This window comes from Lonchura striata, chromosome 17 (assembly GCF_050655825.1).
Source record: "Lonchura striata isolate lonStrDom1 chromosome 17, ASM5065582v1, whole genome shotgun sequence".
NCBI lineage: Eukaryota > Metazoa > Chordata > Aves > Passeriformes > Estrildidae > Lonchura > Lonchura striata.
In genome coordinates this window covers 9758064-9784480 of record NC_140719.1, presented here as the reverse complement: position 1 = coordinate 9784480, position 26417 = coordinate 9758064, and the positions used below count along the sequence as shown (strand labels likewise).

At 43.6% G+C, this 26417-nt stretch overlaps 1 protein-coding gene across 2 annotated transcripts in view; it reads right to left on the bottom strand.

Annotated features, from left to right (window-relative positions):
* ABL1 (ABL proto-oncogene 1, non-receptor tyrosine kinase) overlaps positions 1 to 26417 on the bottom strand; it is a 77378-nt gene that overhangs the window by 33582 nt on the left and 17379 nt on the right. The gene's annotated exons all lie outside the window — the stretch shown is intronic.

The window sequence follows — 26417 nt, the reverse complement described above, 5'->3', positions numbered from 1 at the left end:
CTGACTAGTGCTTATGCTCATTTGCCCTCCAACGTTTTCAAACATTGAATACTTTAGGGGAAACTCTGCATGCTTCCAGCATCTGAGGTCTGTGCCTCTGAAACAGCAAACATTGCTCAGACTCTTTAAACATTATTTTACAGCATCACTTTGCCTCAGTCTTCTGATCCATGGGGTAAAACCATGAAAGACAGCTGGGAAAAAAATCCTTTGTCTCTCAACCCATACTGAACTACAATAAGTGCATTTGCCTTTCTTTTTTTTTTTAACTACCACAAGTCACATTTATAGCAAAGAAGTAACAATAAGGACAGTGTGATGCTCACAGTATTTTCACCTTTCTCTCAGAAAATATGAACATGGATATTCCCATTTAATATACCAGAAAGCAGGCAGAGAACTTCAGCATTTCCACAATTCAGACAGTTCAGCAAGGAGCTGAGGCTCCCATCCCCACTGCTGGCAGCCTGCATGGACATTGGGAAAATAACAGTACAGTTCTCCCCACTCTATCCCATCCTCTCTCCACTTCTGGAGAATTTCTATTTTATGGAAGCACCAGAGTTTAAGAGAAACCAACACCTATCTACTTATTCTTTGCCTGCCTAACAGGGAACTTGTGTGCAACTGCACTGGGGGAGAGAAAAAAAAAACAGGAAAAAAAGAAGAGTTAAACACAGATTTGGAGGAGAAAGGTTACATAAATCACAGGAGGAGCTCAGTCCTCACGTGTTTCAGCCCAGTGTCATGTTTAGGGAACCAGGATGAAAAGAGGTTTTAAGAGCAGACCAAGCATCCTGCACACAACTTCTTTTCCTTGAGACGAGCATTCCCATCCCTATCCCGCTTCTCCTGCAGCTGTACGAACATGGAATCCCCAAAGCATTCCCTGCAGTACAAAGGCTGCCCCCCATGAACACCACCCAGCCATTACAATTAAGGTTAATACAATGAGTGCCAGCAGAATTAATGTGGATTACATTTCTGATGAACTCCTGGGGTTCTTATTCCTGAAGAAGAATGCCTCATCTCAAATTAAATTAACCCGCTTGCAGAAGAACCTCACTATAGGAGAAACACATCCACTTGGGGAGTTAAACACAAAGAACTATCCGGGATAACTTCCTCTGTAGATAAATTAATTCCCTTTATGCTTCCAGGCAGACACGCTTGTGTGGTCCCTGTGCTACAAACATCATCCTTCAACGTTACCTCTTTTGTGTCGTGGCAAACTGGGCTGTAAATACTTTGAGCAAATACCCTCTGCCATTCCTGAATGCCATGAAATTAACTGGTGATACAGAAATAAAAGCCATACTGGTAAGTGTCACACAACCTCTGCCACTCTTACTGCTGTCAGCTATTAATCCCTCTCACATTTGTTTGTCATATACACAGCTTAGAACAAGATCAGTCACGAAATGTGTGCCGGTTTCTGGACTCCAGTGACTGATGCAACCTTCAACTCAGGCTCTCTGCTGCAAAATGGCAAAACAATTTGGTTGGGAGCAGGCTCAGAAGGTCTCCAGTTCCAGCTCCTGCTCAGAGGGAGGCTATCCCCCTACATCAGGATTTTCCAGGCTCCATGCAGCAAAACTTTAACCGAGTCTGCTGTGCAGTTAAACACTCTTTATCCTCTCATACCTACCCAGCTTTGCCTTGTTGCAAGTTTTAAGTGTTGCTTCTCCTCCTTTTGCTGTGCACCTCTGGGAAAAGTCTTTCCAGCCACCAGTGGGGTGGTTATGAAAGCTCTGGGACCCCTTCCACCCCCTCTCTATTAGCCCTGGGGGGCAGTGCTGGCTCCAGCCCCCACCAGGCTCCCTCCAGGGTCTCAGCATCTGCTACAGGGGAAGGAGCTCCAGATGTGGCTTCACAAGAGCCAAAAAGAGGGAAATAATCACTTCCCTCGACCTGCTGGCTCTGCTCTCATTAATGCAATCCAGTATCCATTAGCCTTTATTGTTCATGCTCCTACAACCTATTTAGCCAACGGCCTTTGCGTTTGAGCTGCTTCTAGCAGCCAGATATTTATTCTTTACATTCTTAATGCTACCCAGAATTTGAGGACACAAGATTTTTATCCACAAAAGAATGATCACACACACACATGACAGCAGCAGCGAAAGGACTAGACTCCATGAACAGAAAGTGAGTTTTGGCATGATCTCACGTGTTAGCAGCTGGAGTGAATTTTGTTGCAATACTGTTAAAAACAGCTTGAGTGTTTGTCACCCATTTAAAATCTGAGCTTAATTTTGCTTTAAAATCCTCTTCTGAAACATGGAAAGTTAACAGACTTTCAAGTCTCAAAGTCTGGGCATTTTTTGATAGGCACATTCAGCTGATTTGGGATGGGAAAAGTCACTTGAAATAGAAGTATCACAAACTAGTGATTAAAGCAAAGGAGTAAAGAAGTGTGCCAGAAAAAGACCAAATTCTTGCTTACAGTTAAAGTTACCTCTGCCTTATCTTTCTTTTCTATATATGCAGTTGAGAATTTCCCCACAGGTGATAAAGACTAACTCAGTGCCAGCTGTAAAACATTTTTTTTTTGTCTTTGGAGCAACAAAATGTAGAATCACATAATTTATGAGATGAATTTTTCTTAGTAAGTGGTAAGACTATATGTGATTTGCCACATTCATAGGTCACTGTCTTTAGGATTAAAAACACACCCACGCCACAGAACACTCCCGTGCTACACAGCTCTCTTCTGATGGCATTTTTCACATAGTGGAATAACACATCCTAAAATCATTACCTAATAAAAAATGTGTGTATATGCAAATAATCAAAGAAGCTGATGTTGAAATCCATGAATGACCACAGCATGTAACAAAGCTGGGCTTTGATCTGATAGCACTCCCTGTTTTCCTAGGGGTTAATCCTGCTTTGTCTGACAGGTTCCAGTTTTCCTTTGCATTTTCAGATCCTCCACTGTTAAACAACTCCATCCACTCTTAGACACAGAGTGCCAAAAGTTTGGGAGGACAGTGCTATCTATCTATCAGACAGAGAGGACTATCAGCCTTCAAATCCTGGCTCTCAAATCCAACTCTACCTTCCTGACACGTGCAGCACAAAAACTCTGGTGGAGTCTTGTAGAGCTGTTTGCAGTGAATACAACTTCAGTGTGTCAAGCACGTTGTGTCATGAGAGCTTTGTTATGGTAGAGAAATTCCTCCTGCCAAAGAAAGCACGGCAGAAAGTGAGCCCAAGGCTGGCAGGGTTAGAGGTGAGTGCACATCCCACTCCCAGGCACCTCAGATTTAAACAACTGCTCCTCAGTCCATCACCTCTTAGCCTCAAGTGATTGTTCAGACACCTTGTAGCTACTCCAAAGGACAAGTAAAAACAATCTTCCAGGATACTCCAGGGTTCTTCACTTCCTTGGCTATGACAGCACTACACAAGAAGGGAATGACATTTGGGATTTATTTGTAATATCTGCCACGTGATGAGGAGGGGGTGAGAAAAGTCCTTGCTGGTGTTTTCACACAGAATGTGCTCTCCATCAGCCTGGTAAGATCTCCAAGTGAGATTCTCCACAGGAGAAAGCCCAAGCAACCAGGTTACTGAGGGATCTACAACTACCACTTACTTATTTGGTGAGCTCTAGGAATCCCACTGGCATTAGGGATGCACACCCAGATAAACATGGCTCAGTGGTTTTACCACTCTGCCCAGATGAACCTTGGTGCCAGATACGTGTAAATGCCAGCCTTTCTCCACCACTGCCCTAACTCAGAACCACTCCACCAGTGCTGCCAGTGTCTCTCTTCCAGATTTTTACATAGAAACCTCTGTCTCTCCTTTTCCAAGTCACACACAAAACATTTTTAGAGACCACTGATCTCCCTTCCTGCTTAAGCTCTTTGCAAGATCCAGCTGACATGTTTACAACAGCTAGTTAAAACAGCATGTTAAAAACAAAAGCCTCTTGCTACTACTATGACCATTCTACAATAGGCATTATTGTAAATAAAAATTTTAAAAGCCCACAAACAAAGGCAAGTTAACACCTGAGGGCAAAGAGTGTTTTTCTTTCTTCAGTCACCATCTAGCACAGCTGGAATAGCCCTGCAAGAGCACAGAGAGGTAACTGCACAAACAGGGAGATATTAAACACTTCTGGTACTTGGACTTACTAAGTCACTCTCTCATCAGTAGAAACTTCAAAAAAAACGAAGAAAAGCCAGGTTACAAAAAGTCCACTGTACACATCAACAGAAAAGGCAAGGATTTTACAATAAAGCATGTGCATTTGTTGTTTTTTCTCCTTGATTTAACAGATGTTTGTTATTTGTAATTTTCACGAGTGAAGGAGGTGCCTGGGAAGTGGTAGGATTTCAGAGATGGAATGTTCAACTATTTGAAATTCCTTTCAAGCAACAGAGCAGAATCCTTATTTTTTTTAAGGTAATAACAAGACAGAAGGTACTACTAAATTCCTGCAATGGTGATGTGTTTTTCCATGAGTACAGTGAATACATAAGATGGGTCATGAGCTCCGCAGGGAATTGCTTGGAGTATTATTATTTGAAGCCTGCAACATTAAATTCAAGCCCAAAGGGGCTCATCACCTATCACTGAAAAGGTTTTGGGCCTCTTCCACTGAACACTTTATGAAACATCTGCAGTCAAAGGAGGAAAAAAAAAAAAAAAAAAGAAGAAACCAAAGAAACTTTTTGCATTTGTCAGATCTGAAAAAAAAAAAAAAAGTAGTGTACTTTAAAGATACAAAAATGGTATAAATTCCTACTGACTATTAATGACTGAACTTCCATTGTCCAGGCAGTTTATTAAGGTTGTGAAAGAGGGAGCAGGGACTGGAAGTTCCTGTTCATTAGGTGGAATTCCATCAGTTTAGGGATCCTGCTGAAGTTCAGTATTTTCTGGCAGCCCAGGGAAGGGAGGAATCACAGACAGCCAGGATGCAATCAGAAAACATACATGCTTGGAAAGGACCAGCAAACAAATTTTAGAGAAATATCTTTGCCAAATACTGACTCAGATCATGAGTGGGAGAATTTCCGTATTTCTTTTAAATGAAACGTTAAGGAAATGCAGATGAGAAAGTAAAGGTGAAGAAAGAGGTTAAAAGGAGGAGCTCTGAGCTGATGACTTTGTGGGCTTTTCTTGTGTAAGTCCAGCACGTCCGCAGGAAGAGCCAGAGGGACCAGCGAGCAGGGGTTAGTCCTGGCAGTACCTAAGTGGTTAATTTATTCCGTTCAAGAGCTGAAAAATCTGCCAAAGCAGAAGAGCAGGCCTCGGAGATCAAGTTACACATGAGGAGGGGGTGGAAGGGGAGAAGAAGAAAAGAAAACAAGTATTACTGAACCATTGCCGCATGAGACCCAGCGGGGATTAGGAGAACACGGAGGAGGAGAGGTTTATCCAGGGCTGGCTGTAAACACAAAGCCAATCCATGCCTGCCCCTCGCCATTCCCTGCGGGAACACCGACCAGCCCTGAGCCCCTGAGCCCCGGGCAATGTGGAAAACCTTCTGTGCATCAGCTGTGGAATTCCAGTGATGGCACCAGCTGGATCTCCTTTCTCCTGCTGGCTCTCCCCACCCAGGCAAAGTGCTGCGTTTTCTCTGCCAGCTGCAGCACTGACTGTCCTGCTGCTGCCACAGGTGTGGGAATCACCAAAGGACTTGAAAAGCAAATGGATAAAAGCCATGCAGAACAAATAAATGATGCACAAATAAACAAATAATCCATCAAACCGAGGAGCAATTCAATTCCTTTGCCTTGAGGTTGATCACACAAAGGAGGTCTCGAAGCAGTATTAACATTTTCACAGCCCTCTCGGGGCAGGTGAAGGTTCCCTTCCCAGCCACACATAATTTCTGTACTCACTCATCTAAGCTTTTGCAGCACCTGAATTCAGCAAAGATTATCCTAATTTACTGAAATGTAGAAAATTTCAAATAACACATGCACACAGCCAACAAGAGAATAGGATAAATTTGATTGCAGAGATCATTTTTCTCTAGGGATCTAATTCTTGACAGTTAGTGCCTTTGAACACTATCCATATCAATGGGTAGAAACCCTTGCAACATACAGATATTTTGACACTGAAATGAGTGTGCTTTTTAAATCTTCTTTTCAATTAATTTTTTTTAAAAACCAAGGAAAAAACCCACAAAAACCCAACCCAAAGCCCCAAACTCCAGTGCCTTCTGCCCAGGAATTCCAGACGTCACTAATTCATCCACAGGGGAATACATATTATTTTGAGAAAGTAGTAAAAGCCCTTTGTAACTATAGAAATAAAAAAGCATTAATATAAGCATAAAATCTACTATATAAAGCCATCTACAGTCACTTGATTTGAATTACTCTACTTATCCACCCTCAGGATCTAGTCTCAGCCTCCCTTAGATGTGCAGGTAAGTGCCTAGTGTTCCTTAGCACTAATTGCTTATTATTCCCAATGTAAGAAAGTAAATATATGCTCCCAGAAAGGAAAAGCTTCCAGTTAATTAGAACTGCCTGAAGCAATGGTTCCCTCCAAACAGTTCAGCATTTTATTTTGTTGTCAGGACACAATATAAGAAGTTTTAAGAGTCCTGCTGGGACTATGACGTAAAGGCAGGACCAGTATTTTTTCCTGTGAAGACTGGGGCTGGCAGGAAGAAACTTCAGACAGAAATAAGCTACTTCACCATGAGGAAAGGCAGCAGCAAAATATATATGTACATCTCTGTCCTGGTCCAACTGGAGCAGGGATGCAGGAAAAGGGTCTCTAATTTACTCATGCACTACTGAGCACAGTCAGATGCAGTTCAAGTGCTAAGCTCTCACAAAGGTTGAACACTCTTTTCCAATTTCTAAACATAACAACACATTGAGAGAAGCATTTTAATTTGGATTGTTTTTTTAAAGCTAGGGAACATTCTCCCTAGGTTGCACCATTAAGACAAAGCAAAAGACTGATGCTGAATTCATAAGAGGCAAAAGTTATTAAGTTAAGCTCTTTCAGGATGAGTTTGGGGTTTTTTGTATGCTTAATCATGCTTGTCATATCTGAACATAGATTTAGAAAATGGTATGAGACTGTACAATACCTCTGCATATTCTCTGCCTTTCCAGGCACAAGTGGAAAGATAAAGGAAGGTGTAAAAAAAGAAGGGTTACTGATCTCCAGTAACCCCAGAAGTTCCTTTCTATTCACTCCCTCTTTACCTGCCCATCATTAATCAGAGTCATTCCCAGAGCAGATATGTTACATGTGGTCTGAACTGATCCTGTGTGCTCACATACCAGACAGAAAATAGGGAGAAGTGCCAAGCATCAAGGAGTAACAGCCACTGGCACCCTCCAAGCCATCCCACCCTGCTCCAAAGGGTGAGCCAGACACTTCTGTCATGTCAGGCTCAGCTGAGTCACTTCACTGTTCAGGGAGAGAAATGGATCTTGAGGATGTGCATGAAGATTTAAACAAACAAACACAATACTAAAATACCTGTGATTGTTCTGAAAAGCTGCACAATGGAGCAGCGGGGTGGGAAGCAGGAAAGTGCTAGAGACAAACACTGAGATGAGTTGGGAAGAAATCCTGCTGACACAGAGTAAGGATCTTGAGCCAGTTAACCCCATCTAAACACAGAGTGCTCAGTCCCAGATTTCCTACCTTCTCGCTCTTGCTGGCACTGGTGCTCACCAACCATGTGGTGACCCAGTTCAAGAATGTCAAGAGTCTTGTCAGTGTATGTTCACACAAACAACAGTGCTGGCATCATGAGGGGGGCAGCAAAGCTGTTCCTTAATTCAAAATACTGAGCAAACCATCTGTATTGACAAGCTGTATAAACAGCTTAATCTTACCAACCTTTCCTTCTGAGACAGCTACAAACAAATCCCAAAGAAATAAATATATGAATATAGAACTGGAGGAGCTATAGATGGACTACTTCAATCATTCAGAGACCCTCAAACAGACCACAGTTATTCTGTGCTGGGAGACATGCTTCCACCTGAAATGGAAGTACTTCACCCAGCCTCGAGAAACTGGCTGCACTCCAGTCTGGATCAGGGAATGCAATGCCTCAAATTCCTAGAGAGCTGACAGATACCCAGATATGCAGCAGTGCAGCAATACAGACAACAGTCCCAGAAAACACAGCTTGGTGAGAAACCTTCTGAAGTAAGAAGTTCCTCTGCAGCTCCACTCTAAGCCTCTCCTGATGCTGGGGCTGTTCCCTGAAGTTCCAGACAGAAGATAGCACAACTCTGTAATTTAACTCACAGCTTTTCCTATTTCTCATTGATTGCCATACTCCATACTGAGGTCTCATGCCAGTGATACTCAAGTTCCTCCACCTGCACAGCCAAGTTGGAGATGTTATTTTCAGTTACTACAAGAATTAAGACTAAAAAATAGTGACCTAACAAAAGCAGCCTGGAACACGAGAGAAGGAAGGCTCTGGCTAGAACTGACATCAGGTGGGAATACCCAGAGCAAAAAATCAATGAACTGGTTTTTGTTAGGCCACACATCCTGATTTCCTCCCTTCCTTGGTTCAGTCTTTGCATGTCCAGCGTGATCAGAGGATTTTCAGATGGTGAAAGAGCTGCTGTGTTCTCCTAATCCCTCCCTCCCACAAGCACAGCAGCCAGGGTGCCAGAAGAACCCATTTTAAAACTAATCTCAAAGTAGAGGAACATTCATAGAAAGAATCAGGACAAGAAATCTTCAGCAGCTCGGGAGTCAAGGGGGATGAAGCAAGGGCACTGCATGGACAATAGAGAATATTGAGGAGGTGACATAAAAGGATTTTAAGCCATGTAACACACCATTTATAAAATGGAAAAACCCCACAGACCATGTGATCTCTCATTTTTTAATTCTACCTGAAGTGTCTATAAAGGCCATCACAAGTCACTGGGAGGATTAGCAGGTTATTGTTTTAGAAAGACTTGATGATAGTTTGGGTCACTTTTGCTTACACTGTCAATCCCCCAAGCAGGGCCTGGATTTTAAGAAAAAAAATAATTTTAGGAACAATAAAGACATAAATAAGGGAAAATAAGGGAAAATTAACTATTCTGCTTCATCATATGAATTGGCATGCCATCATTTTATTTCCAGCTCTTCTTTAGATTTCTCCAATCACCGTGGATAAACAATTACCTGACTTGGCATGTCCATTTTTTTTCCCCATTTTTTGTAACTACTACAAACTTTCAAACTACAGACCAGTTCCCAGCCTCGGAACCCACTGCTAGCAGGTACTACACGAATGTGAAACATCCAGTAACACACCCAACACGCCAACTTCCAGCTTAGAAGCCACATTTCTCGTGTACTTCAAGGGCACTCACGTTCTTTCTATCAAGTGGAGCTGCCTCCCGTGGCTGTGGTACAGGACAGCATTTTAAGACTCCTGTGGTGGAATCTGAGGGAAGCTTTTCAGAGCTCGCTCAGGGTGTGCTCAATATCACCAACACACCCTGCACCACCTGCAAAATGTCTGCACATGCAGAAACTCTGACAGACATGAAAAGAAGATAGTTCCAAGTACAACAGACAATTTTTTCTCCTCTTGCATAGAAACACTTTGTTTGCATTCAAGAGAAAGGAGGTTTTCATGTGTTGGAGCACCAAGAAGCCTATCCTGGGAGGAAAAGCAGGTATCCCAGATGAAAAGCTGGTATCCCTGGGGTCTCTTAGCACAGACAGAGGAGTTACAGAAGCTCAGGGAGCTCGACAGCCTGAGGACAAAAGTGCTCCAAACCACTTCAGTCTTGAAAGCTTGAGGAGTCAACATCATATTAATTGGAAAATACAAAGGCTTCCACAAATGCCTGCGAACACTGATTACTGTCTTTTTCTGAATCCACTCTCTTCAAGCTTCTTATAACATCATAAGAAAAAGCAAACATGAACAGCAATGAGGAACAGCCTATTCTGAAACCACTTCCAGGAACAGGGATTGTTTAAACAAAATACATTAAGTGAAACCATATGTATTAAGGGTCAAACGCCATCTGAGGCTGAATGTGCAGAAATAGCCATTTTACAAAATTTGGGCAATTATCCCTTTGTTGTTTTTTGTTTTTAACATCAATAATCAGTGTGTTGGAGGTGTTACCAAGGGGGCAAAGCTTGAGGAAGGAATTTAACACCGCAGCTCCCAAGCTGATGGTGCCAAGGAAATATTCCTGTTCATCCTGGTGCTACCCCTCTCCCAGAGTGCAGGGAGGAAGGTCTGCTCAATCCCATGTGCAGAGCATCCTCTCCCCAAGCAGTGAGGGGTGCAGGGTGGGGGGCTGGCCTTGGATTGCTCCCTACAGGAGGGTCCTCACCCTGCTGCCAGACAGTCATTTGATCTGAATCACAAGGGATGCTGCTTTCACAAGACTTGCTGGCAAAACAGAGGTGACAGAAGAGGCTCAGAGAGGGGAAAATAAGGCAATTTAAAGCTGCAGAGCCATGAAAGATGTGTTTTAAGTCATTTCAGCACGGAGCACTAGTGCTGGAACGCGGGGGGATTCAAAGATGGTTTTCCATTGCTAAGAATAAATACTAAGCTAAAATATTCTATATTTATGTGGAGCCTATAAATGGGCATCTCGTATGAGACTGACACATTGTACTGTTTCAAATACATATTGATCCTTTCCCACACTAAATCCATCAAACTTATCTGAAACTTTACTTTAACCAGAGCAGCAGGGGAACCTCAGTGCCTCAAAGCAAAGGGAACAGAGCAGATCTTGGGCACTAAGCTCCCCTAAAGCAAAGGAAATGGAGCAAATATTGGACACTAAGCTCCTCAAGTATTTATTTAAGATAAAGTGTAACTGGTATCAGTATACAAAGGGGTAAAGTGCCACAGAGGGAAACCTGCCCTCAAAGATCCTGCTCGTTGCAACAACTACATATGAGTATGGTCTTAATCACCTGCTGTGGATTTGATAACATCCAATTAACTGCAGAAATATTTCTGTATTCATCACTAGTGAAGTCAGACTGCAATCAAACGTTGCAGCTGCAAAGGCTAAAGCTCATTAATCATTTTTTCTGGAAACCAAGAAGGATGATGATGGAAGGGAAAACTACGATTCATTTGTTTTTGGCAAAACTGCCAGCAAGAAGGCCAAGAGAATATCCATTTCTAATTTTTTTTAATTAATATTTACATGCTAGCATCTTCATGCCTGCCAGCTCTTTAAGTGGACAAGTATTTAATGGATCCAACATAAATGTATATGCCAATTATCAGAAGGCAAATTGCACAGCTATGATGTAATGAAATAGCTTTGCTTTATGGGGAGGAGGTGACAGGTTTGAAATATGGCTTTAGGTGTAAAAAAAAAAATAGATTTTTCACAGAAGCCACAAAACTGTAATGCAGTTACTTGCCTAAGTCTAAAATTGTATAGAAATTTAAATTCAACTTTAAAGATATAAATGAGTCATCAATTTGCATTAGGATGGCTGGGGACCATATCACTCTTCAATCAGCATGAACTAATGAAGCTTTCCTGGTCTGAATAAAACAGCTAAACTGAAGTGCTGAGGTGCATACACATCACAGTCACAAAATGCTTTTATGTTGTTGATAATAAAGTGTCAGAATAGCTCTGAGGGAACCCAGGGACTGAGCTGCCCCTGCTCAAAAAAACCCAAATGAATGGGAAAAGCCATGTTTTCTCATTTTTCTTCATTCTTGGCTCTCCAGAAACTCTTTTTTTTTAATTTACAGAAAAGTCACTCTTGGAGGTTTATCTTATCTATAAAGTGCCAGCTTGCCTTGATGCCTCTTACCCTGCCCTGCTCAGATAAACCAACAAAGTTCAGCACCTCAAGTTACTCAGTCCCAACAGGGAAATAGCCTGCCTGGAGGGGAAATTTTTCAGGACTTTTTGCTGTGCTCTTCTACCTCTGCTGGGAAGAACAACCTCATTCTGCTGCTCTGGTAAATGATGAAAACGGGCTGTCAGTTCTGAAGCAGAACCAATAGGAAATATATAAGCACAAAACACTGTCTTTGACTTCACTGCTAGGCCACTTTCCCTTTTTTCTTTGTACTTTTTCCTTCCAGAAACAGACCATAAAGATGAATTCATCTGTGGGTTTGAGTGGTTCACAGCCCTGAGAGCTTTCAAGTAAAACAATGAACACACCAACAGCACCATGACAGACCTTGGCTATTTCATCTATGACAGGAACTGAGAGCACTTTAAGGAGAGTACACCTAATCTCTGAAACGTCCTGCTGAGGATCACTGCTGGTTTTGAGGAACGAGGGATCCCATATCCACTTTGTCCAGCTGTGGGTGGACACAAAGAGGAAGAGCAGCACGCACTGACAGCAAACCTCCCCGTGGTGGTGACACAGCCCGGCGAGGACCTGGGCACATCCTTACAAGCCACACTGGGTTCTGTGACAGGACCTGGGGCATCTCCTGGGCCAGATGAGCTGGGCCAAGAGCAATCCCAGCACAGCTGCACTGCAGCAACACACAGCTCGTAATGCTGTGGAAATCAGCCCAAATCTGAAGGCGGTTGGAAATGTTAAGGAAAAAGAGGAGTGGGGGCCAAACCAAGAGGCTGCCCCCACCTTCCTTCCTGTCCATCCCCATAAGTTATTCATTAACATACCAAAATACACATATCAATAAAGAATTCATGGAGATTCTCTGAATACCAAATTACTGAGCATAATGGCAAGGAGAACTTGCTTAACACCCTCTTCCAGTTCCACACCCTGTCCCGGGTGGATCACTCATAAAGCTCCACTTGTATTTCACAGCAGCAAAATCCTTCCTGAACCCCTTCCTCACCAATGCCTCTGAGGAGTGCAGACCATCTCTAAACAGAGCAGCAGCCACAAATGCTGTATCTTTAAATCCATCCCCATTTCATTTTCCAAGTTTCTGTTTGAGCCGTTACAGCTCCCTCAGGACTCCACTGACTCACTGCATTTTCTGGATGACGCAAGCATGCTCCTCTGCACAGCTTCAAAACAGGCTCCAAACATTTCCAGGCAGAAAGTGGCCACCAAAGAACCATGGAAATTAGGTGTTCTTACTGAGCAGGCATCACCCCATGAAGCAGGGAGCAAACTTCAGTTCTGTCCTTACTGCAAACAGATTAATCACTGGCACTTCTTCCCAGGAATACTTCTAGGAAAGCTTAAGTTTCCACTCTGAATCCTGTGGAAAATATTTTGGTCCCGACAGAACACCTACGAGCACTGGTCCACCACTTCCTCTGACCCATCCAGCTCTGCCCCTGTTCCCATGGGACTGTAGTTCCAGCTCTATTATTGAGTGCAAACTTCTACTCTCAAGCTGCATCCTTTTTAAAGCACCCTCAAAATTCAAAATCACTCTAAATTTTCCAAGCTGATTCCTGGTTTCTCAGTTTTATATTCCCAGCGAGGGCAGGCAGGCAAAAGAAGAGAAAATCAATTCTAGGAGGGAACGTTTAGGGAACACTCCAACAGGTTAAGCGACCTGAAACCACCATGGGGAGACACGGATGCAAAAAACACTGGATTGGGAAAAGCATTTTCCATTACTCAAAACTGAACTCTGTTTCTCTTCCTTCTGAATCCCTTCACTCAGCTCTTTGTGTTCTCCCAATTACTGCAAGTCAGCAAACAGCCCTTTTATGTACATTTTTTTTATACAGGAATGGTAACAAAAGCAAAATAAACACTGGGATTCTGACTGATGTTTGCAGCTTGATAGCAAAGGCAGCTGAAAAATTCTGGTTTCTGCTTGTAGCCTTCAGCTTTTATCCTCCCTGAAAGATTTCACCATGATAAGAGAACTGGAAGTGACATAAAAATGTAAAACTAAATAATGAAGTGGAGAACAAATTCAGAAAGAAAGATGAGCATCTTGTTTTATCATCTCCACTAAAGTTGGTAACACACATTTTAGGGAAAAGGCCTCCTTGCTGGAGAGCCTGCTCATTCCATTCCAGCCAAGTTAAGGAAGATAAATGTCTAAGACAAACCTGTTCACACTTCACTCTCTACAGCAGAAAGGCAAAAGCCTTTTGCTAGCAAAAGATTCCAGATTCCTGTGTCACAAGGAGAACCTAACATTAATTTCCTCACATGGCAGAGTAACATGTGTTATCACCAACACTGCAATATCTGAAACCAAGAATATGGAGCACATGAGGATCTTGGAGCCGCCAGGAGAAGAGCAGGCAGCAGGACTGGAACATGCAGGTGCTAAAAGTGCAGGATGGCTTCACATGAGCCAAGAGTTCAAAAATCAATGGCCTGGTTCCATTCCTGCTCCAAAACAAGGACTTGGAGGGTACCTGCACAACTTGCTTTAATCCTTATTTTCAGTCATTCATATAGAGGCATACGAAGCTTCACATTCTCTGTGCAGAATTGGGAGTTTTATGTTGAACCATATGTGAAAAAGATATCTAGTGTTAACATATGCAAACAACTTTATTTAGATATAGGTTTTTTAATTAGTATTTGCAATGTCTTGAAGAGAGGGTTGAGGATCCTGCCAGTTCTTAACAAAAAGAGCAGATTTTCTAAAGAGGCAAACACTCTGTTTTACAAACTGTGAACTGAAAACTGCATACAAGGAATGCTTTTGCTCACAATCAAATTACTGGTCATTTATCACATTTCTACAGCTAACTAAATTTCTTTCTCTATTTTTTTTGCGTCTTCTGGTTCACTCTTAAAGCAACAGAGGAAAAGAAATGAGCCAGAGTCTTGAGGTGGGATTAATGCATTGGTGTAGGAAATTGGCAAACTTCTAAACTGCTTGAAAGCTCTTTTCTTCCAATCAGACTCGATTGGCAGCCCATGAACCAAGGACACGCTAAGGACAGCGATTAGAAAAGCGTCAGGAATTATGATTCAGAGAGGTGAATCACCAGCAGCTCCCCTGGGGGGTGAATTTGGGATAAGCATACCCAAACTGCAGCCCTATGCCAGATTACACAACCCTGGGCAGCAAGCACAGGATCGCTGACTTGGAGACAGAACTCAGGTCCTCGTTCCCAACCCTCTCCCGGCGGAACAGCACACGGCGCCTGCTGCTCTCGCTGGGCTCTTTCCACTTGCAGCCTGAGGTTTCTCCTGCCCAAAGCCCACACACCAGCACGGCCCCGCTGCCAAGCACGCCGTGGAGCCCTGGCATGGGAGTTGGACTTGATCTCCTCAAGAGCTGTTTGGTATTCAACAGCCATAGATCAGCCAGCTTCACTCGGACTTCCCACGGGAAGAGCGGCAGTGGTGTGCTTTAATCCTGGTGTGCTCCGCTCCACTCTCCATTCTAGGCTTCAGACAGCACAGGCTGAGAGCTTCCCAATACCTTTACCTCTAGCAAAAGCACATCCCGAACTCAGCACTAGGCCAAATAATCCATAACACTTTCAGGAAGTTCATTTTGTTCCACGGGAAGCTCTAAGATGAGTTTTTATGAGGGTGCTTTAAATCACGAGTGTGCAAATAGGGGGAGAAATTTGAAGACAGGCAATGGCTTTTTTTTCTCAAGTAGAAACAGTGGAATTTGGCCTGCAGTGCTTCATCCAAGCAGCCATCTGATCTCATGACTAAGTGCATGCAGAGCAATGGGGGTGGTGGGGAGGAAGAGATGCAGGAAGACGAAACTCTTCTAGTAAACATGTGAGCTGTCTGGAATCAAGGCTGTGCTATTAAAATGAAGCCACTGCTGGTTTTCCAGTATCTTTCCCTCTGTTTATCTCAGTTGCCATGGCTCTCACTTGAATCATCTGCACAAATTGCATGCACATGTCCCAGGCCACATTATTTCCACTCTCTCCACAGCTCCAGATCAACTTTCACTCACCTGGCAGCCGCTCGTGCCAAGCAGTGTCATCGTGGCCAGCGATGGAGCACTGCTTCAACAGACACCCCTGGTTGGAAAACGATGGTAGTTATTTCAAAAGGGCTGATTAATATTTCAGGAATTGCAGAAAAGGGGAAGAACTCAGAAAAAATGGCCTCATGCTATCCTTCATGACCCGGGTTCCAAGAGAGTTGAGTCTCCAGTGTTGACACAACCAAGAGCTCTTCTGGGGCAGCTGGAGCAGGCCAGCTTTGAGCTGCTGAAGCTGCTCCCCTGCTCCTCCAGCGTATGAGCGAGGTTGAAAGGAATGGAGTTAAAATTCATCCTGGCACATCAAGCTATCTAAATAATCCAGTATATTGTCCTCTGGCTATGGTTCTGTGCCATATGTCCCAAACTAATGACTTACACAATCCAAAAGCAAGTACCAGACTACGGACAGAGGGTCAGACACTTGGTGCTGCTGATCCACAGCTCTCAGAAATACACTGTATTGTGTTGAAAACTCAGAGCTTAGCAAGGTAACCCTGAAGCATCCTACACCTGCAGTAAGAAAGATGTATTTTCTGAGAGTTTATCTTTGCATCAGAGAACAGAAGGGAATCATGCCCTGCCTTAAACACAGAGCATAAAGACCAAGCTCTAGAACTGCTGTTATGTCAAATCTGTAAATACAGAAGATTTCTGCCCCCTCCTCCCACTTGCATCCTCTCCAGACCATTAAGAATCAGAAAGCGAGAGCTGAGGCTGTCTGAAAGCAGCAGAGGCAGCACTGCAGACAGGATCCTCTGCCCAGACAGAGGATCTACTGCTGCTGGAGACAGAAAGACACTTAGGGAGACTGCTGTCCTCCTGTGTCAGACAGACAGCAGACACGCACCCCACCGGGACAGGCTGCACAAAAACACGTATCTCTCACAGTTTGTCTTGGGCATTACTTTTTGTCTGGACCTGAGCAAGATGGAAACATAATGGGATTGCTGCTGTGGATCCAGAAGTCTGATTTCTCCTGCTCACCTGCCCTCAGCTAAGGGAAATCTCGCCCACCCAGCCAGTGCTGTGCAAGTACCTGCAGTCACACAGCTCAGAAACAGCTCTGAGGTATCATGATGCTGAAAATGGAAAATCATTTTCTGTAACACCAATGTTCCCACCCTGGGAATTCAAGAAACAAGCAAAATATAGCAAGGAAACTTCCACTGTAATGTTTAATCGACACACTGAAATGTTTTAATCTAAGTTTGCATTAAGTGAGGAGCAGGCCCAATGTCAAAATCTCTCCGTTGCCTTCAGCAACTCCATTAAGCAGGTTTATTCTAGAGAAAATTGGCCTTTACCAGGTTTTCGTTCTGTTTTATAATCCTGGGATATAGCTGCAAATCAATAAAAGAACCACTAAAAGCTACATGGTTTAGTTGTGGCCTTGGCAGCACAGGGTTAACAGTTGCACTTGATCTTGGAGGGCATTTCCAACCTCAACAATTCCATAATTCTGTGAAAAGCACTAGTGCTTGGACTTTACTGGGTACTTCCACAATTCTGCACTGAACTGAACACAGCACAAATTATCTCACTTTGCAGCACACCAGATTTCAGAACCTAAGAAAATTGACCCCAAATTCTTGAGATTACTGATTTGCTTCAGGACTATAGCTACTAGAAAGGTTCTCCTGGCACCAGCAGCATGAAATCCACTGAAATAGCCTAATATTAGATGGGTTCATGAATGTTTCAACAGGCAAAGTGTTGCCATAGAGCAGCACAAAAAGAGCAAACTTAATTTTTTGTTTTATTCTACTGCTCTGACTTTCTGGGAGAACTTTGCCAGATTCGAATGGAAAGAGAAGATAAAGTGGAATGATTCAATGAAGATATTCTGTGGTTAGTCCTGTACAACAGAAATGCTTATCTGACCAGCTTCTACTGTGCAGGAAGATTGACAGATGAGCTTTCCCTGTTTCTCCCTCTATTCCTGGATTAAATTTGGCTGCAAGTTATTAGATATGGACCAGCTACCACGCAGATACTGTGCAGGAAACCTGCCTGAAACATATTTTCTTCACTTGAAAAAAGTCCAGCTAACAGATTCACTGTCTAGAATAAATTAGCAGAAACCTCACCAGCACCAGGATTGTGCCTTTCCAGGGAAAGATGAGCAGCATGGCCTGAACAGCCTTTAAGAGGCTGCTCACAAGGTGTGAACATATGGATGTGTGTCACCCCTGGTGACAACAGGAGACACCTTGCAGTGATGGAGACCTGCCATTTACTGCTCCACAAAAAAGTCCTACCAGCACGTGATATTCCAGGGAGTGATAGAATGAGAAGTGATAACCTGGTATTTAGAGCAAACTGGCATTGAGGAGCTGAATCCCTTCACTTTACTCCATATGCAAATAAATCCCTGTAGCCCAGCCTTCTTTACTCTGAGATTTGCTGTGCAGAAACACACACTGGTCAGTTGAGCTCAAGCCTCCCCTTTAGTGGTGATGATTTTATTTTAAAAGACTGTCACCAAGTGGCAGAGCTCTGAACGGCTGCGCGGGGTCAGCAGAGCTGCAAACACACCATCAGCTGGAGCAAGACAACCAAAAATCCACTGTCCCAAGACATCACAGCACACTGAGGGGAATGTCAGGCTAGATCGTGCAACTAAATCAAAATAAGCCATGGGGGGAAAAATACTATCTTGGAAGGAAACTTCAAATACTGTGAAGTTTGTTCTGTCAGTATAAAAACCGGTAGATTCAGTTTTTGATTCTTTCCTTTGAAGCACAAAAATCACTGACAACAAAGCCTGATGACACTGTTTCATGCGAAACAGCCACCTTGGGGGCTGTAAAACAAAAAGAAGGAAAGACACAGCCTCCCACTTTAATCTGCAGTTTGAGTCAAAATGCAATGTTTTATACCTGACATGAAGTAATACAAGTTATTTTTAACTATTATACTAAGTGTTTTCCCAAAGCACTACAAAAAGACAATTTTTAGGAGTACATACATCTACACAAAGCAGGCATTTGAGGATTCATCTATTAATCAAGCTGGAGCCTGGCTGGTGGAGCTGTTAGCAAACTGCATTACCATTGCACCCACAGGGATGGGAGACTCCTCAGCTGCACCAGGCACACTGTGATCCATATAGGAAGCACAGGATCGATTTGTTTCACCCAAACCTGTAAGTAACCATCTGCACTACAACAGTAGTAGCTATGCTTTTTGTTACTCCTCCAAGCAAAATGCCACTCTTTTAAATTGCTGTTAATTCATTTGAAGATGTTGATTTCTCTGTGTGTAAGGTGAGTGAAGACAAGGAAGGGCATTGGCAGGAACCACCAAGATTTACATCAACAACAACAACCAATTTTTGTGGGATACTGCGGATACTCAGACTATATCCAGAGAGCAGAGACCATCAGAGCACAATGATGGAGCACGTGATACCCAAGTAGTCTCTTGACAGCTGCTGTCAATGCTTTAGAAAGAGCTTTGATGCCCCATCATTAAAGCTACATCAGCTCTCTGGGTCTAAACCTGCAGCAAATCACAGAATATTCTGGATTGGAAGGGACCCACAAGGGTCATCAAACCGTGAAGCCTGGAGATAATTTAGGCTACCTGTGACTGCTTTCCTGTTAGAAACCTGTTAGTTCTAGTTTATCTGGGGAGTAAACCAAGTGAGTTTACATGGAATTTTCTTTGTACTCTCTATTCATTACCCAGAAATCCAAAACAGTGTTAAAGACGTGGGAAGATTTTCAAGAGTAAATTGGAGGTAGTGACTTTCTTGCAAGCCTCTCAATGTTTACTTAGGCCTGCTGTAGGGTTTTCTCTTCAATCAACAAAGTTTCCAGTCTCTCAGAAGTTACAGAAGTTTGACAGATTTCCATCTGCTGTTCCAGGCTGGCATGTCCAGCTGCAGTGAGCCTGGACTCACCAGCCACCCACAAAGAAATTGCTCTCAGCAGTACAAAGAGAAGACGGTGCCACATTTCCTCTGGAACTGACAGTGCAGTTAAAAACAGCATCACCTGAGAGAGGAAAACATCAAATCTGCAAACTGGAGTCTCTGCTTCTGCTGTAGCTGCACAATGCAGTGAAAAGCACAGTCTGCAGCCTGGTATTTGTTACAGCACAGCACACCTCCATGCCAGGGCTGAACACAAGGTTCATTTAGCTGCCCCTTGGCTGCTGCCAACTGGAACTGGCTGGCACAGCCACAGGGAGCCCATCAGACCCACACTGCAGGCACTGACACAGATATCTGTGGATTCGGGAGGTTGGGAGCACCAAGGAACCCACAGAACCCACAAAACAATGATTCAACTTTACTGATTGCTCTACTCTAGATCTCAAAAACAATGCAAAATAAACAGCTGCCAGCCACTCCCTGAAATAACCCATCATTTCTACCATCCTTCCTATCTCTCTCAAAAAAAATAAATCTTTCTGCCACAGCAAACTGATCTGGAGGCTTTACAGCTCCTGGAGGAAATCTTGCCTCATGCCTAGAGACCTTTAGAAAAGCACTGGCAGCAGAATAAATTATTTACAGTACTATTTCTGACAATACCATCTCCATAAATGATACAAGATTGAAGGGTTTAAAAATGTGTGCATGTGGCATAGGGCCCAAAGTGTCTAACAGAAATATTGATTAACTCGATTTCTACAGACTCTGTAAACAGTCTGATGAAAACAGAAACTGCAAGTGGATTTTTTTCCCCTTTACTGGAAAGTAGGACAAAGCAATCACCCCACCCATTCAAACTAAGCCAAATAAAAGTGGTTTTGGACATTTACAAAATTATTTTCTGTTTAAAGCAATCCAATCTACATGTTGTTTACCTGATTCTAATTCACTACTTATTCCATTTCCCCAGAATAACTCAGTCAGTTGAGGCTTCTGGCTTGAAGCAAGGTTCCTGCTGTTTACTTAGGTTTTCCAGCTGGGTTGAATGATATGCAAAGAGGTCTGAGGACTTGCTGGAGGTCATACAGAGAGGAAAGTCAGTTGGCTCCGCTGGCGTAATAGCCCTGCACTTTTACAGCTCCCAGGACTTTGCTCTAAGCACCAGGCTAACCTTCTCATCAAAAGATACTAAATCTGCTCTCAAGATTTCAAACATTCCCCAGTTCTTAGGAAAAGGCACTTCCCTCCATAAAGAGTTTGAAGCAACCCTGCTAAAGGGCATGATGAAAATCTGAAGGCACTGAGTGCACATGCTCACAATTAGAAAATTCACTGGAAACTGCCACTGTAGAGTTTTCCATTTTCAACAGCAGAATTTCAAACTTACTTAGGCAAGCAATATAGAAGAAAGGAAACTGTGGGGGATGTTTAAATAGAGCCTACCTAAATATTTTATTTAAAGGAACTATTTTTATTTTGGCTAGAATTTATAGGGTGAGGCATCCCAGGCAATCCATAATGGGCATCACCCTTCAATTCATCCATTCTGGACTTCCTGCACAGCCAAGGACAATTCAATGCATTCCCCGATGCCTCTGATCCTGCAGAGCCACAAGGAAGGTAGGGACACCCCTGAGGTTTTCTCACCCCTTCAATTCCACCAGGATAAGCTGCTCTGCTAAGCAGGGCTCTGGGGTATTGGATTGCCTGCAGATCTTTTGATTTGTGATGTTTGGTGGTGGTGTCCCAGAGCAGCACCAGGGACACCAACCACTGGAAGAGCAATCCACCTCTCCTGTGCCACTGCCAATGTGCGTGACATAAACAACCCCCTCTGAAACACAGGACAAAAGCAAGGGCTCTAAACTCCCATTTGAACACAGCACTGACACTAGGAGAGATTAACAATGATATTTTGAAGAAAAGGCATTTTGCTAGTAATTCAACACCCACTCCCATCCACTGGGGCAGAACCATTACAATCCATTCTCCAAGAACTGCAGGGCCCTCCAGCAAAAGGCCTTCCACTTCACTCTTCGCCCCAATAGGCCTCCTGCCCTTCAACATTTATACTTCTGCCATCTAAAACCCACTTATTTTCACTTCCAAGCTCTTCAAATTCATGCCCTGATGTTCCTCAGCTCCTCTTCTATTCCATCCCAGAATAATTCAAGCAATTGTACTTCTGAGATCTGCTCTACCAGCTCAGCTGTTCTAATGCCCTCTGGCTCCAGCATGGATCTTCAGCCCTTTCTTTTTCTCCTCCAGTATTGCATCAGCTCCCATTTCTCAGTTTAGTATTCTTTAAACTTTATTCTTCTTTTCAACCTTCACAGTTTATTCTCTTTATTTTCTCCCAGTGTTCCTCACTCCTTTCTCCTAATGGACATCTCCAATTAAACCTTAATTATATCTCATACCAGCAGCTGTTCTCAGACTGATGAGCACACTCTAGAAGAAAACCCAAGGCAAAAGGTCTTGCCTGTTAGACACTTTGCTGTAATCCAAAGGTCACACGTACAGGCACATAACCCAGTAATTTACACTTACTCCAGCATTACAGATTTCTTTTCCTGCTTAAATTACTTTGGAAGAGGTTACCCTACCCTTAACAAGGTTAAGTATCTTTGTATGGTGAAGATTGCACATGTCTAAAGTTTGGCAAGCTGTGCTGCTAGGACAGCTGTGCTGGCTGGTTTAGTCACAGGATGACTTTTCTAGGTGCCACTCCCTCCTAGGTCCAGCATTCCTAGGTCCATTTCTAGGCCCAGCATTCCTGCTCTGCCGTGGTGGGTTCAGACCCTGAGCTGGTCTCTAGGCTCCAGGCACAGAGTTAAGCAGGACTCAAGTCTGGCTCTGGGGTTACCACGGTTCTCCAGCCTGACCATGAACCAGCCAGGACAGGGGGTGGGGATGGAAAAGCCAAGTTATGCCAGGAATGAGCCCGGGGAATGCAGCAGAGGTCACATTGCAGAGCGGGTACCGACACATGCCACTCGTTCCAGCTCCTGGATGGAGAGCTCTCCCAAAGCCTGGGAAACTGGCAGTGGGCGATGACCTGCACCCACTGGATCCTCATCCTGCTTAGCATATGCCAAATACAATAAGATGCATTAAGGCAAGTCTTTGCTCTACCCAGCGCATGATGTGATTGGCAGAATAACCTTTTTTGCCTCTCTAATTCTGCTGATAGTATGTAATTCTGTTCATCCCTTTAGCCTTAGCCAAATATTTATGTCAAGCTGGGAAAAAAAATGCCAGGCACAGAGCAGGAGGCAGAGGGAAAGCAATCTAGCAAAAGCTTATAAACCAATTTCAGTGCATAAAAGAACTCACTTCTGTGCAGTCACACTCAGATTAACAATCAGGTCCCTATGCTGGCCATTCCTTTTTTTAATTAACCTTCAACAGGTTAAACAGCCCAAGACAACGCTATTAGATGATCAATAAACCTAGGTGCTAATTCTGTACACACAACACAAATGTTTTCCTGGGTTAGGATAAAACTTCAGTTGCTTGTTGGACACAGCAACTACCTGGTAGTGGGGGGCAGATGGACCCTAAAGCACTAATGATCCCACACACTCATGGATACTTCAGCCTGCCTGAACTGCATTCAATTCTTTAGTCACACTGCTGCTCCCAGGCAGGGATCTAACACATACATCACTTTTAACACTTAGCCGTTCTGGATGAATGGGAAAATTCATTATTCATTTAATTCTAAGTAACAGCCAAATGGCCCAATCATCAGCAGAGTGCCCCAATGCTGTGCCAACACAGATGAGGAACAGCTTCTCTCTGATGCAAAGGGCTCAGCGCTGTAGCTCTTGGGGTAAGAATATGCCATCATTTCCTTAGGAGATTCAAAAGCAAAAGCAAAGCCATAAATTATTTTCTAATTGTTTAGCAGTGAACAAAGGCAAAATGGGCCTGCTGTGTCCAACTCTTCCAAAGGCACACATGAATAAACAGAACTGCTGGAAGCCTAACAAACTGACAGCCCATCCCAGGGAACACAAAAAGGAATGTTTGCCTAAATACTGTCTTTCAGCAAGACTGTAATCAAAGGAAAAGAAGCATGTATGATAAGAAAGATTCCTAGTGGTTCTGGCACAGTGATTATTCTCTGTGTAATTGGGAAGTTTGGAAACACTTGACTATGCTGTTCTGATGGCATACTTTCAAAAAACACTAAAAACCCAAATGGAGCAGTTCAATCAGCAAACAAGGCCTCAAACCAGGTGCTAAACCAAAGCACTACAGAGTGACAAGAAAAAAACCCTACACATTTCTTCACATCTTCTGCACTATGAATGAAGAGATAATGGAAGCCTGTAGTGATACCTGGTATTAGCCTGTCCACAGGACACAGGTATAACTATTGCAAGTTAAAATAATCAACTTGCTTTTCTGGAGGAGTCAAAAAAAAAAGGCCAGAGAGGGGAGCTCCAGCTGCATCTCAGCAGGGACAGGACTGGGCAATGTGACACAACCAGGTGTTGTGGCCCTGTGAGGAGCCCAGGAGGTCTGCACTTGGTGGCTTTGAAACTAATCCATAAGCTCTACTAGGTTTACAGGAAATCAAAGAGGCAAAAAGATCATGGAAACAGGAAAAAAAACCGGGGAGATAATACCAGTCAAAACAAGTTAGAAATAGAAAGAGAGGAAGATAAACTGGCTTTCTTCCTAGACAAGTAGGAAGATCTTGGGGGAAATCTTCTTAAAACTACGGGAGCACCATTTCAAAATCCTACCAAAGCCAGCATGTCCTGAGAAAATTATGTTCTCCTCACAAGATGAGTCCAATCAAAATTGCTCCTGAAAACCCAGGCAGGGATCATGGGGCACTCCTGCAGTGCCCATCAGCTCTCCCTAGGGACAGCTGCCTGCAGGGAAAGGATTTACCTTGGTACGAATCACCTGTGCAAGGGAAAGGCAGCACAGCCTATGCACACAGGGTTTGGGGTTAAATGCAAGTTAATACTGTTTATCTGAACCAGGCCAGAGGCAGCTGTTGGATATAATGAGATTGTGACAAAGAAATGCACAGCCTGAACTTCTAAGCCATAAAACTGAGCTAAGCCAACAATTCATTAGTTACTTTTTTTTAAAACTGGTGGTGGGATGAATATCTACTGAAATGTGAGCTCGGTATTTATCAGATGCATAGGAATAAAATCTCCTGTAACATATTATTAATGTTTATTATGTAGGTTGGTACAACATCATTTATCACTGGCTATCTTCAACAGGCTCGACACCCCAGGCTGAATTAGCCTGGAGATTTCCAGAAAACAAAACATGAGGGTGGCACAGCCTGCAGGGGATCTCCCCAGGCAGAGCTGTGCCACTGCTCCAGCAGCAGAGTCTGCAGGCTGGCACTCTGCAGGCTGACACCCACAAAGCCCTCGGAATGCCTCCACATGAGGAGTGTATCAGTGAAAGGAAAAGAAATGCATGCAACCCCTTCCATCAGTCATGTTGATAAATCAGAAATAACTCAAGATATCTTAATTACAAAGCCCAAAATTCACTTTTGTGGTTCTCTGGGAGTTGTTGGAAGGCAATCAATCCTTCAAGAGAAAGGAATGAGCTGGATCAGGCTTTCAGAGATGGTAAAGGGACCACAAATACTGATTTTAAGTCGATAAAAACATTTTAATTAATCATTCCTAAGAATAAATTGTTCTTTCTACAATATTATTTTATTTTAAAGATGTTTGCTGTCCTGTAACAACTGAAACAAAGAGATTACCCTGAATTTTCCCACTAGCACCCTGAAGCAGATATTCCAAACCATACAACTGAGTTATTAAACCAACAGTCACAGCACATTTAAGCGTTCCTTGCATAAAAGCCCTATTGAAGGCAGTTCTGCAGGGGGACCCTGCACGTTGACCCCAGGCAGATGTGGCTTCCCTGGCCTGAAATGGAGAGGTCTGGCATAAAAAGGTGTTTTGTCCAGGAGGCAGAGAAACCCCCCCACCCAAAACACACCTCCCACAGCAGCCAGCTCTGTACCAGCAGTGCTTTAAGGCACTCACAGAGTCAAACAGCCATAGGAAAGCCTGCTCAAGCTCCCTAGAGCAAAGAGGAATTCCAGCGGACTCCCAGGAAAGAGATAATATAAACTGCAAAACTAATTTCAGCTTCCAACAGAGAGCTGGCCCTTCTCTATCTCTAACTGAGCAGGAGAGCAGCCACAGGGACAGGAGAGGAAAGCTGCTCTTGTGCTCGCAGAGAAAGGCGATGTCAGGATGGCAGAGCCTTTCCATCGGCTGCCCGAGCACCATCCAGCGGGAGAATGGGCCAGGAGAACAATCGGAAATCCATTAGCAAGCTGCGGCTCCGCCTGAACTCCCATCAAATGTCACAGCGCCGAATGGCTTCTGCTGCTCCAGAGGACATGGGGAGCAGGGAATTGTTCCAAGGCGATAAAGATATTATTACAGTTTTTAGCTTATATTACAATTATTACCTTATATACGAGGGGCAACCATTTGCAATCTACGTCGTGCCTTTAAGCAAGTCTCTCAAATCCGGGACAAACGAGTAATTAAAATGGAAAGAGATCTCCTCCAGGAGCACCACAAGGGGAGAAGGAAAAGCTGGAGGTGGAGGGAGCACTGCTGGAGGGATGTGATCCCTGCTTTTACTGCCTCTATCCAAGCAGGATTTCAA